This window comes from Rhipicephalus microplus, chromosome X (genome assembly GCF_043290135.1).
Source record: "Rhipicephalus microplus isolate Deutch F79 chromosome X, USDA_Rmic, whole genome shotgun sequence".
NCBI classification, from domain to species: domain Eukaryota; kingdom Metazoa; phylum Arthropoda; class Arachnida; order Ixodida; family Ixodidae; genus Rhipicephalus; species Rhipicephalus microplus.
Window position 1 is genome coordinate 16,558,326 of NC_134710.1, and position 14,861 is coordinate 16,573,186.

Here is a 14,861-nt window from a genome sequence, read left to right on the forward strand (position 1 = left end):
CCTGTTAAAAGGTGTATACTCACGCACGCATGTAAGCGAGGCCTTCCTCAACTGTTTACTACAAATTTCTAACCATCCTTTCACACATCCTATTTCACTCCACGAAAAAGCTTCGTGGGCTATTTGGATAAGTTATATTCAAATAATTACAACGCTAAACAGTTTTTTTTTGCAGCAACTGGGCACAACGGTGAGTGTTATTCGAAACATTGCCTGCTGCGCAAACCAAAATAAAAGGGAGACAGAATAGAGCTGAGTTTTATTATGAGCTGTTTTTGTGGGCACAGTGATGGCGCTCTTGTTGCACATTTCTATTGCGGTGTTTGTGAGTCTCTGATTCAGTGACGTGCATGATTTTTGGTTTAGGTCGTACAAGAGTTGACCGCCAGAGGGTCGATCAGCCTCACATGTGGCTAGGCATGCTACCCTCTCTCGAAAACACACCAACTGTCATCGTGTATTCTCTAATGTGAGAAACAAGCAGACATATGTTGCACTGGCGATGATGGAAGCAAGAACTTATATGGCGAAGACACGGGCATGGTTCACTGCCAATGGTTTCTCTTCAAGCTTACATCAAGCCCTTCTCGGGGAAGGCCAGGACGTCATGAATTGAACACCCAGGGTTGTATTTTGCGGCGAATTGCAATATAGCCGACGAGAAGAAGTGAACCTTGCTCCTGACTTTGTGCGGGCGGGAGCCGTTTTAAACCGCCCTTGCACTGGTCGCACGAAAGAGCCCACGAGAAGTGCCAGATCAATAAATTGTCCAAACTATCGATTAGCAATGTGACCCATGCCCATCCGAGCTGTACTATCACTGCGAATTCCAGAGACGCGACCAACAACCAGACGAGTCAACCGCTGCTTAGGTTGCCACTTAACGCATTCTCGCCGCGGGTTGTGAAATCGCTGCCGGGGCACTGCTCGCGGCGGAGGCGATGGCGACAACGAACGCCGTAATCACTGCGATCCTCCTGGATATTACGTTGTCGAACCACTTCGTCTGTGGTATTCGAAACGAGCTTGCTCAACAGCGCATGTGCGCTAAAAGGGACTTTACCTTGTAAAAAGCTTTTGATTGCGCCGAGAAAACAAAGAGCACTGTGGAGCAGTACCAGAGGACAAAACTTAAACGATAAAATTTAAACGTGCGTCATACAAGCCAGAAGAAAGAAGGTGCTGCAGGAGAACAGCATGTGCAAAAACGTATGTGTGGCTATATCGAAAGCATTTAGACAATTGAATAAGCCAGCGCCCGTGGCTATTGCTAGTAGAACTTTGCACAGTGACTCGCACTCACGCGAGGAATTTGCTGAACCATGTAGCTATAAAAGTAAATTCTTTAGTATTAGTGTAAATATTGTCCATTTGAAGATGGAAGAAGTGATATGTAACAAAATTGCAAATATTGGAAGTAAATTCGTAAATCAGTACATAAAATTGTGTTGAGGCAGACAGTTTGCAAAAAATAATTATTAATAATCAAAATAAAGCAATTTAGATAATACGTATTGTTATTATTAGCTGTATGAACGAAATATTTTTGATCCCTCATTGACATCCTCCGAGGCATATCGGCAACACTTGCGCCACTGTGGCAGAGGGACGAAGCCCTGAACAAAAGTAGATTTGATGATTTTAGATATAATATACAGAGTCGACAGATGGCACCTAAAGTAGTTTTGCGCAAAGTAGAGTATCTGTTGTAGGATTGAGGTCTCATGTACTCCGCAAAGAATTGCGATGCCTACGCGGAACGAACAGCAGTCACAGCAGAAGCTGCAAGAGTGGCCTTTCAGATCCTTTAATTAGCACTCTAGTTAAATGCTGGAAGCCGATTTTCTGGTTACGCACTACGCCATAAATCTTAAAATGTGTGCTATACTATAGGCCGGCATTCACTGTGTTATCATACGTCATTCTTCGGAGAAATGTTGTATCCGCTAAACACTTGCAAACAAGTGTTTGCAAGTGCGAATTTTGTGCGAATTTGTGTTTCATTAAGTGGCTGACGACGAAGAAGAGCTACACCTGAAGTGAGTATGTGCCATAGTTAATTTGCAAGTTTTGTCACCTATAGGGGTTGCACAGTACAGTTCAATATGGCGTCCACAGAGAGTATTGCAGTCGCTGAAGACATGTGTGGCCTGCACTGCAGTTTTTTTTGTTTTTTTTTGCACCGCAATGGCTCCTTTCTTTTTTCCGTCCCATAGTATGCGCCACCTATAGACGATTCAGAAACTCGGATACGATACCTCGTTGAAGACGACAAGGTGCTGAATGCCAAACACATCACTTGTGGCGTGCGATCTACATGCACGTTGCCTTCCACTAAAGGCATGCTTCACGATCATTACGTGGTTTGTCACGCAAAACCCCAAATAGTTTTACAACACTTCTGTATTTCCTTGCACGCTCTAAATTTAGAGCGGATTGTTACCGGTGTAAGATTTCGCTAAGTTATCGCAATGCCGATATTTGTGACGCATGTTTGAAAAAAAAGTCATAGCTTTGCCGCAAAGGCGAAGCAATCAACGCGAAAGCAACAAATGGGAAGGTCACGCACCGAATGGCAAGCAGATCAAAACATGCCTCGCTTTTCTCAAGCACAAATGACGCGCAAAACGTACTCGCAGGTTCAGATGAACGCAAATAAGCGTCGCTGTTGCTACTTCGCTGTTTCTGAAAAGCGCACCCTTTTCGCAAACGCAAACGGAGACTGTGCAACGATTGCAGTGACCTTTGTGCGCCCGGTAACAACAGAATCGTTCCGGTGAAAGCCCCAGACCAGCCAATACGTACATGCACAAGCTATGAGTGCTGCCGCTCCACCGTTACTCCAATACTCTTTGAAAAAATTACGCTGGTGGCCGTGGGGCGGCGTGAGAGTCTACGGAACTTGCAAATAGGTGATGGTCTACGAAATATACCTACAACCAGTGTTAGAATTCGGCTGTGTTCTTTTTTCCGTTGCGACAGCATACAAGCTTCGGCCATTAGTCCTTTTGGAGTGATAGGCTTTGGGGCTGTCCTCAGGCCTTCCAAATGTAGGGAAAATGCAGTATTGCATCTGGAAGGAACAACACCGTCACTGTTCAACCAATTCAACCTATTTCTTATGGCTGTACGAAACACTGTCTAGACTTACCCTGTCTAGACTTACAACACTGTAGACTTTCTTACGGTTGTATCAAACACTGTCTAATCATACTGTACCAATGTCATCTCCAATCCCGATTCATTTTTCTCCGAGCACTGACCTAGATTCCGCAAGCCACAACTCATACTTGTAGAAACACTGCTCGACTCCCTAAATGTACAAATTTGTGAGGTGCGTCCTTTGAGAATGCAATTTAAATTAAAAGACATTATCCACCACGATATTTTTCCAAACCACGCAAAATCATAACGTCACGGAATTCACATGAACTTTTACAAGAGCATCTAAATAATCTGCCAGCGAATGCAGTTATTGCAACATATTCATTGCAAACTGAGGAAAAGCAGGCATAGGAATATTTTTTGCCTGAACTTGAGTAGTTTTTTCTTTCACAACTAACTGGTTTTATGCCACTTTTTCAGATTAATTTATAGCCATAATGTTAGCTCTCCAAAAGTGGCCCAGTTTAAACACAGAAGTAGCAATTGCCACTGACTCATTGTCTGTGTGTTCTTTTTTTCTCTGAATGTGGTAAAACGCCTTTTCTGCTCTTCAAAATAGTAGTTACCACGCACCTTTGCTATCTCCACTTAATGAGTACCAGGGTACAAGGGTTTGTTTTTAAACGAAAGCGCTGATTTTGTAGCAAAGGTGGCGCTTTTGGTGCCAATCATTTCGGTGTTCCCACTGACAGCATACAGTACATTTGAATGATTTCGCATGCTAACATTAAAAAATGCTTTTTAAACGAAGTCTTGACACCTTCGCCAGAATATAAGCACCTAATAATTTCCTGTAACAGTAAGTTATCTTGGTCGAGAGTACTGGAAGTGACTATAAGCAAACTTCACAGCCAGGTTACCTCCCTCAATTTCACCTGCATTGAGCAAGTCAAGCGCTGTTTCCTTTGTGTCTCTTCTGTAAGGAGGAGGAAACAAGTAGAGAATATTTCTATTTTGTCGCCAGTACACGTCATTGAGGCAAAGATTGGTAGCACCACCTCTTCGAAACTTGTTTCTGGAAATATCTGAATCAGTTGTTCTTTCATTTAGCGCCTCTACTCTAGGCTACTGTAGGAGGAATGTTCTTTACTATGCTTTATAGGAATTTATCAGTCAGACTAACAGACTATTGAGCTAAATGTTTTATTTTTTAAACATTTAAATACTAATATTCTGTAATAAGTTCGTTGTATTACCTATTCCTAGCTTATACGAGAAGTATTCTGAAGAAACACTCAAAAAGAAAACAAGAACAAATTTCACCTAACTCTCGGCCAATCCCCTGTATCGGATAAGAGCATGGTGTAAAAATAATCACGTGTGTACACTGAGTGCACCTGATCGGCCAGATAGTCTTCGGCCTCGCGGGCGCGCTGTGCTGTGAGCCGTCAGATGGCACCACGGCCAAAGTACCCAGAAAGTGATGCTGGCGCATTTAAATGCCTCTGCCTCGCCAACTTTTTCGTTCCAAGCGGTGTGAGTAAAGTGCGAAGCGCTTTACTTAAAAGCGCTTCCTTCACGCTTTACACTTCAAGTGCTAAGGAAATTTGTTATTTCAGTTTAAAAGACAACACTTTACCAGGTTTAGGGATTTATGACATGAAGATGCCTTGCGCTGGCTGTGAACATCGTAAACACAGATAGTACCACTCTTGTGCAATAGTATTTTCGTCTATTCACGGTATTGCACAATGCAGGGAAAAATGATTCAAAAAGCGTTAGCCAGCGTACTATTTCTCGATCAAAATAGTGTTATGAGATGATGTCACACTTAATCTATGAAATGGGCGCCGAGAAAGACGACCTGATTTTGGTATGGGGCATATTCTTGTTCTCCATCTTGGCTTGCGCGTTGGCGCTGTGTAAATAAATCTTAAACGCCTACTTTCCCGTGTGCACCCGAAGGTTATGTTGTGGTACAATGTTACACCTAATCGGTGAGATAGGCGCCGGAAAAAAGCTTCTATGAGTTCAGCCGCATTCCTCCAACCACTTGACGTCCCTTTTGATCTCTTCTTTTGACTTGGACTTGACATCTTATAGGCCCTTTCCCTGCGTCCACTTCTGGGACTAAGTGGATAGCTCTTGTAAGGAACCACACAACCTGGTAATCCATTACACGGGCTCTACCAACCAGCTGTGCTACTGACGTTGCCTAGTTTCTCTCGCACGACGTCATACTTCATCACGGCACCCCACGCCAACTCCACACAGATCGTGGCCGCTATTTCTTTTCCCGAGTTATCGACGACCTGCTTCGCTACTGCGAGACAAATCATGAATTTACGACAGCCAACCACCCATAAACAAACGGACTGATATAACGATTCAACTGGACTTTAAGTGATATTCTTTCTATTCACGTATCATCTGACAACCAGAACTGGGGCATTGCATTGCCCTTCGTTGCATTTGCCTATTACTCCTCACGCCGCGATGCAGCTGGTTTTTCATCTTGCTATCTCGTGTTTGGCCGTGATCCAACCTTACCTTTTGACACCATCTTCCCGAGAGCCGTCAATTTGACTACTGAATACACCCGTGATCCTATCACCAGAGCTCGAAAAGCACGAGAAGTTGCCCGTCAGCGCCATATAGCATCGAAAGATCAGCAGCGGCAGCGTTACCACTTCCATCATCGCCAAGTTTCTTCTAATCCGAGTTTTCTTGTGCTATTGTGGACTCCGACTAGGTGCGTTGGACTTTCTAAAAAACTGTTCTCCCGCAACACGGGGCCCTACCGCGTAGTGAGCCAGGTGACAGTTGTGACCTGATGCTGATGCTGATGACCTCAGATGGATGGCACTCACCCACAGATGGGGATAGCAAATGCAGTTTTTTTTACGTTTTTCGGTACTAAATGCCGAAACGTATTCATCAGCTCTGCATTTGCTGCCGCAGAAAGTGCATTACATACTAATAACGAATCTGTAATGATAACTGCTAATGATTCGCTTGAGGGCAATTTGCGTAGGGCAAGAACAATAGCCAATAATTCTGCAATAAATACAGGGGTATAATTTGGGAGTCGAATCGAGAAGAACCAGTCCAAAGAAGAAGAGAAGATGCCAACCCCAGCCTTTTCTTTTGACACAGATGCATCAGTCGCAATGATATTGCTTATCGCTAGGTGAGCTAGATAATCTGCTAACGGGTCAATTAAGTACCTATGTACCAATTGTTTCGCGTTATGAGGAAATATATCATCAAATTGTATGCTAAGCAATGACTTTAGGTTATGTACTGGACCAATATGTTTAATTTTTACATTCAGTTGCTGTAAAAGCGCTTGTGCAAATATTATTTGCGGGGTGTGTAGTCGCGACCAATGTGTTTCGAAAAATAAAGCCGGTTCTTGAATGTAAACGTAAAATAGGAGTCTTTGGTGTGAACTGTATATCTTTAAGAATGCTTGCACAGTAAGAGTTTTAAACCCATTTAGCAGATAAGGTAGGCTAGCTTCCATATACAACACGTTATTTGCAACAAATTTTGGTAGACCAAGATACAAACGCAACGCTTCTTTTTGCAGCAGTATTACGGGTCTCATTTTATAAGCTGCACCGCCAGAAAATAATACACATCCGAATTCCATGATGTGCCGCACATAAAGTTTATATATCAATATGAGCACATCTCTTCTTAAATCCACTTTACGGTTTGCGAGCTTCGGTAGCCAGCCCATGGCTTAAGTTGCCTTGGAGTACACATCATCAATGTGGCTTCTCACATTTAATGTGTCATTATATAGGATGCCCAAATATTTTTAAGGAAATTCGCCTGCGGAATGAGCTCATTACTGTATATTAACGAGATGTTGATAGGCTACAGAAAAGATAGTGCAATAAGTACACTTGTCTTTACGTTCACGGTCATACGAATATTTTTTAGCCATCTTTCTATCGTATTGAAATAATTTTGTCGACTCTGGTATAGGGATTGAAGGTCGGTATTACTAGCAAAGAAAGCAATATCGTCCACGTACACATATAACTGAATATCCTTAGTTGATGGAATAAAGCTCAAGAAGTTGTTAAATAAAACTGGCTTCAGTGACCTACGAGATAGCCCCTCTAGAGTCTTCCACCTTCTCCCCTTCACTGCCTACAGACATTGTTCATGTATGTCGCCTTAAGCTTTACCACTCGGCACCTTCATAGAAAGCACCGAGACGATACTTCAGCACCGGGGGTTATGTTATGATACAATGTCCTACTTAAGCAGTGAGATAGGTGCCGAAAAAGACGACGTGATTTTGGTATCGGGAGTACTGTAGTTCTCCATCATGGCTTGCGCGTTGTCACAGTGTAAATATATCTTAAAACGCCTAGTTTTGCCATGTGTCTTCAAGCAACAATACCTTCCCTTGGGGCAGAAATGCTAGAAAGTTTCACGTGCTTAGATGTAGGGGCACGTAAACAGCCCCGAATGGTCAAAATTAGACAGGGGGCTTCCACATATGGCGTCTCTGGAAATCAAATCGTAGTTTTGACGCGTTAACTCCCATCATGAATTATTACCCTTCTGTTAAAAGAGAATCCTTACTCAACCAGAAACGTATTTCATGCGTATATATCTCTGCTTTCATTTACACAGGGAATTGTTGAAGCATAGTTGCGCTTGTTCATTGTGAATGCAATATAAATGAATATTTGAAACACGCCAGGATTCCATATCAAGCACACAAAAACAGCGCAATTGTTCCACGAAATGTATAAATATTTGAACCATGCAAGTAATTCATGTGCAGCCCACCAAAAGAATGCGCTTGTTCATGGCTAGATGTTACAATGTGAATTCACATATGTATATCAACGATTACCGTCAGACGGTCACTGTCGGACGGAGCTTTGAAGAGGGGCACACGCTCCTCACAAGTCCGATGCCAGAACTACAATTCGGTACAAAACGAGTTCTAGCCATTTCCAGAACCTTTCAGCAATTCAATGTCACCTTCGTCGACAGATTACCAATAAACATACGTGAAAAAAAAAAAAACTGGCTTCAAAACAGCGCGGTCACACATGCCAAAAAAAGACCCAAAATCAGCAGCACGCACGTTTCTGCCGAAGCGTGTTGCCGAGACCGAGACGGCTAACGCCACTCGTCGTAGCGCCATCTAAGAAGGCACTGGTGAAGCTGGAGGTAAGTGATTACGTCCAGAACATTATTTGGACGCACTGAGATTGCACCTTTCAACGCGTTTCGGAGAGAGTGTCAGCACCTGTATATTCTTACAACGTGGGTAAGAGCCATGAGAAGCGGAGAAGACGAAGAACATGCTTTTCAAAAAGGTGGGAGCGTTGGACAACCCACTATTTACGCAATTAGCATTGTGTGAGGCCTGGTTCTTTCTTCGCTGTTCCAAAACACTTTATTACTCACATTAACGCGATTTTTTTCCCGTCATCAAGCCTACCTAAGGCAACTTTCTGAACGAGTCCCAGGCACCAATCCGGCTCAGTGGTTAAATACTGGCCTGCACGCAGTGGACGTGGAATTAAATCTCATTGTGTCCTTGGTGTTTTTTATTTGAGGTTTTTATACATATTTCGTGTGATACTAGTTACGGACACCAGCGGCGGTGGCGGACAACTGCAGCGCCGCGCGAGATGACAGTTATAGCGCGAGAACAGAACCACGGTTCTCGCGCTATAAATATCGTCATGCTGTACCAACTAGCCAAAGCTGCGCGAGACGCATGTTGTGATCTCATCACAGATTTCACTGTCGAAAAAGAGTTAGGTGTAGCTGCCAGCCCAGCCCTGTGTAAATAGAAATATAGATAAAGTCTGAAAACTTAGTCCCGTGATTTTCTGCACATTTTACTGTTCCAATGGTGTCTGAAGTGCTGAAATTCTAATGCGGCTGGTAATGACGGTGCTGAAATTTTTCTATGGCCCCCGCCCCTTCGTTTTCTTCTGTTTGCAACATAGCACCAAATTCTCAAGATGTGCTGCAACAGATTCGATGCAAGTTCTAGAATTTTTCATGCAACGCTTGCGAGAAAGTGGCATTCATTTAAGCAACTTGCACCACACGCACAAAAAATGCTACTCAAAAGTGCTATACGCATCAAATGAAGGCTAACCAACGTACGCTGAAGCGCTCCTTGACTTGAACTGGACTCGCCGCTGCCTTCGATGCAGAGAGCCTGAAACGTCTTCGCGCTGCATTAAGGACGGTGACAAGTCAAGTTCACGTCAAGAAACGTTTTTAATTACGGAAATAAGTCTGCAAGCATAGAAAAGCCTGCAAATAGGACAGCATGGGACCTGAATGAAGGAAGAAGCCTACAAGCATGCCTGTTATTCATGGTGCCACTACACGCCAACGGTAAGGTGCTGCAGTTCAAAGCCTACTGCAGTGCAGCATATTCGTTACATAGGAGAACTTAGTAGCGCCAAACAAACGTGACAAATTATAAGGTACAGAAATAACCGCAGACTGCAACTTCTACTTATTCGTAGCAGGAATATATACAAGAAAAGACGAGAGGGAAAGAAGGTTACTAGGCGAAGGATCAACATCAGGTGTTATTATCGTGTCGTCAAGAAACGTGATCTCACAATTTAAAAGTGATACAGAGGCGAGACCGACACCAAATATCAGTGTTCTCTTTTATAAAAAAAGGCTTCAGAGATCTCCCTAGTCCTTACGTCATAATGGACATACAAAACAGAAGTGCGTGGGAAGTATGATGTAAACGAAACTTTGCGTAATGTGCAGACAAGTGCAAACAAGGTGCAGACGTAAGCGCGTTACAATGCTCCCGCAAGCGCACACTCAGGCAGCGCCCAGTCTGCTCTACGTATACCCTGCTGCGAGAAAATGGGATGTAATAAATCAAATTCGTTCCACAGTTAATAAAACAAATGACATTATCGACATCCTATCCCGTTTTGGTGGGGCTTACCTTCATTTTGCTTCTCACGTAAATCTTTGAGCACAACTGCAGCAATTTTTTGGTACCAGCAAAAGCAACGCCAAGGTTGAATCTCTTTGTACATATTTTTATCCTATGCAAAACATTATGTACATACGGTGTAATCACACCGCAAACCTCAGTCACTTTATTTTGCACTATCACTGGAGTATACTTTTCCTTTCTTAGTTCGCAGAACCTCTTGAGTGGTGAACTTTCCGACAACATTAGTCGGAAATCAAGCATCGTGCATTCTCAACATTGTTTTGAAAACCTCAAAAAGCCAGCAAGGGAAAAATTCTGACAGCGAGTACCGTGAATGGGTTGTACAGTGCAAGTTTCTATGAACGGGAACACGGCAGTGCGTGGCCTGCGCACTCTGGTGGCTGCTCGCAACACAAGCCATCATAATGACATGAAACGACTGGCAAGATTGCAATCCCCTCCTCCTTCAAGGTGATTACTGGCTTTTCGTCTAATCGCCTTGTCCACCTCCCCATTCAAGAGGGAGGCGGTTTTAGTCTTGCCGCTTGTTCCATAACACCAATGAATGGTTGTTCTGCTCGCTTCGAGTTGACGTGAAAAAAAAAAACGGTAGTGGTTTCACTCCCACTTGAACGCGCTGCCAGCAGCCGCCAGAGTGCGCAGGCCACATGCTGCCGCGTTCGCTTTCATAAACACTTGCACTGTACATATTCAAGAGACTTCCATCCGGAATCTCTGCAGCACCGGCAACATTACTAAATATAGTAGAGAACACTCTCGCAGGAATTAGTTGCATTAGTGTGTAGCTCAACAACATAACTGTCTGCGCAGAAATATCACAGCTAGAAAAGAAAATGCTGGAACAAGTGTAGTCAAGACGGGGGAATACGGGTCTGTATCTCCAGGAAGACAAATATTGATTTCGAGACTAAACAGCGAGGTTCTTAGGAGACCGCATCGATGAACAAATTGTGCATACCACTACAGCGAAGGGTAATGCCATCGTCGATGCACCAGGGTCCAAATTTCGAGTTGAGCTCTAAGCAATTTAGAGTTGATTTCATTCTACGACCACCTCCTCAAGAATAGAGCGACGGTGACTTCGCCACTATACCAGCTGTCTTCGTTTGTTTGCAAACCCTGACGAAGACCGGCCCACTGGTTGAAACAATTGAAAATAAAATTAAGGCAACCGCTATATTGTGCCTCTTCTCTTTCGATATATATATATATATATATATATATATATATATATATATATATATATATATATATATATATATATATATATATATATATATATATATATATATATATGCTCCGAGCGAAATTTCAAATTCCACCTTGTCTTGTTTCAGCACGATTAAGTTCACGGCCATGTGTGGTTTGAACACACTATTCCACGACAATGCTTCACACACAATGCTGTAATATGAGCTTCACAACTGATCATCACCGCCACTCAGTATACTAGGGTGAAAAAGCCACTTGCACAAATATTTTCCCCAGGTTCGCATGACAAAATGAGGCCTGAAGCTGTACGCATACGGCTACGATCGTTTTTAGAGAATAGGCAGTAGGAACCACAACGCAGATACATTGAAGAGACCATGACAAGACCATCCAACAATTTCTAGGTTTTGGTGACAATACAGCTACAGAGGGTCTACATGACTATACATATATGAAAAGTGGACCATGCATCAGCGAACAAGCCTGGAAGTCATCGCCTATAAAGCACACCGGCAACCGTCATTTTGCTATGGCACGTGCCGGGACGTCATGTGTAGCATTGGGCGGAGTCGTCCGTCTTCTTCCAACAAAGTTTGAGCCATTGCAAATACTTCAATTTAAAATCCAAGCTCAAAAAGAAAAATATCTCGATTTCACGCGTGCAACCGACCATGGAACATTATCTTCCGCCGGAAGGTGGATGTTCCCACAGCAAGGGGCTTGCTACGTCCCGGCTCACGAGTACACCAGTGTTGCCCGACACTCACGCCACTCCCGCGTTAATAAAAATTTTCAAATACCTCTATCTGCCTGCCAGATTAACATTTTGCCGCCTTGTGAATCACATAAAATTTTCAATGATTTTTTTTCTTGACTGGACTATTTTGAGGTTGATGTTCAGTTTCCCTAATAGAATATCGTAATCATCGTCAGCCTGACTACGCCTACTGCAGGACAAAGGCCTCTCCGTCCTGTCAACTCGATATTGTGCTTGCTGCTACCACTTTGTGCCCGAAAACTTTCAAATCTAATCTGCCCACCCAAGTTTCTGCCTCCTCTTCACCCACTTGCCTTCTCTGGAATCCCGTCAGTTACCCTTAATGAAAGAATGGTTATCCTGCCTACGTGCTATATGCGCGGCCCATTTACATTTCTTAATCATTTCAACTGTGATATCATTAACTCCAGTTTGCTCTCTGACCCACTCTTCTCTCTTCTAGTCTCTTAAGGTTACACCTATCATTTCCCGCTAATACAATATATACCCACAAATGAAAGAAAAGCTAGAAAATGTAGTTATTTTGCTAACTAATTAAAGTAGTCTGCCTCTATCTTGGTGCCCGCTATAGCCTACATTATAGCCGCAATGCAAAAGTAAGTAAATTAGAAGGGTAACGGCTGGTGGTAGTTGGTGTGTCATTATGAATGCTACAGTGCGAACTAAAGATGATAACCCATACGCAAACAAGAGGGAGTGCTAACTTTCAACTGAGCCTACTGAGCAGAAACAAAAGTTTATATGTGTCTATACCACAAAAAACTATGTGTGACGAGTGAAGAGCGATGCAACAAGTCATGTGAAAAATTGAGCAGGCCAAAAAAGTCAAATAACAAAGAAAACAAACAAACAATAACAGCTTGGAAAAACAAAGGAACAACTGTGACTAAAAGTGCGCACCGGTGTTCCTGAGGAAACTTAATTCCTTCTCAGAGAGGGCGAGAGAAGGCTTACTAACGCTTGAAACACACTCACATGCCTTCTGCGGAGCCTCGACAATCATTCGAGTGTGATCGTCTCTGTGTTTACAAAGAGCAGCGTGTCCTCGAAAGGAGGAGCTGAGTTACACGAAGGACAATGCTGTGAAAGAAAATTGACTTTTTTGTTTACTTCCTCGACTTTTCTGCTAGTTCATCATGCGAGACGCGCTGTTGTTGTTTGAGGTTTTGGCCTATATAACCTTTTGTTTCCGCTCAATAACCTCAGATGGAAGTCAGTGCTCGTCTTTGTGTCCTCGTTCATGCTACAGCATTTTCAGCACGTTTTCCTTTTTTTAATGTGGTCATTCATAGAAAAAAAACAATGGGTCTATACTTGTGTTCATCTGAAATAACAGTAGTAGTGGACTTTTATTTTCAACCACAAACTAAGGACCAAGCCTTCTGACCGCCTGCGCGACCGGTTGACGCTGTTCTTCCCCTTCGTCGCCGGTCCCGTCGAACCAGGGGATAATAAAAAGGGAAATGGGAGGGTAAAAGGTGAATTACTGAGCAGTTAGGTAATAAAAAAGGCATTGTGACAGGTCGTCATATCTAGAGAGGGAAATATTCACATGGAATCGAAGAAGCTACGCAAAATACAAGTAAAATGCATTTGTAACAAGCATTAAAAAACTGGGCGAGTTGCTATAGGGTTCATTTTCTAGCAAACTACGCAGCAAACAGGACTGAAAGAAAAAACAAAACGAGACAGAGGAGCGCAGCCTGTTTTGCTTCGTTCTTTTTTAGTGTCTCACTAGCTACGCACTTTGCTAGAAGATGAAATGTATTTGTGGGAAAAGTATTAAAAAATAGAAACGTACAAGCAGAAGACAATATATAGTACAAGCTAGAAAACAGAAAAACAAGAAATGAAAGAAAAAATAACTGTGTATGAGGCACCATCATGTCATAAACTTTTTCTGTAGTGACATAACACGTTCAGCAGTGGTAAATTTAAGTTTTTGACTGAGTATTTTTACCATTCCTTGCGGAGCGCTAATATCACTGCTATAAAAATATTTTAAAGAAAACGCAGCATCCCTTGCCGCGGCACAAAAACACATTTTCTGCATTTTCCAAATACGTATCAAGATTCCTCATTTTAGCTCTGATAGAGCGGTCTATTGCAAGGCTACACTGGGATAATTCATTGTATGATATGATACTGTAAATACACACAGCTAGTTCATTAGAACAAATTGAGCTGCAAGATTGATTATCTGTATTTATTCTCATAGCGGAAATATTGCGAGTTCAACGTGATGGCGTTCTTTTCCTTCTTTGTCGCATATATATTACCCGTGTTTTTTTGGGGCAGGACTTTTATTGAAAAAAAAAAAATAATCCCTCTGGGAGATGCTGGTAATAAGAAACTTTCATTTTTTCGTGCCGTTAAGCTATGAACCAAATTCATCGCACCTTTCAGTTAACCTGAATGCATTTTCGATGGAGGCAAAAATGCTATACGTCTGTGTTCTCATATTTCTGATCACGTTAAAGAACCCCAGGCGGTCGAAATTTCCTGATCACTTCACTACGGTATTTTTTATAATAATATGGTAGTTTTCGGGCGTTAAATCCTATATATCAGTCAATAAATGAATTCGTTAACGTGAATAATGAACTCCAATTACTAAGCTTGACTAGTTATGTGCAGCTTGCTTAATTTATTCCTGTGTTTGGGTATTATCCATTCTTATTGGCAAGCATCGCTCGCAGGAAATCGTCCCCGGTATAATAAGTGGGGTGTACGTGCCGTTAGGAGTAGGGATTTAAGTTTACAACTACTAAAAGT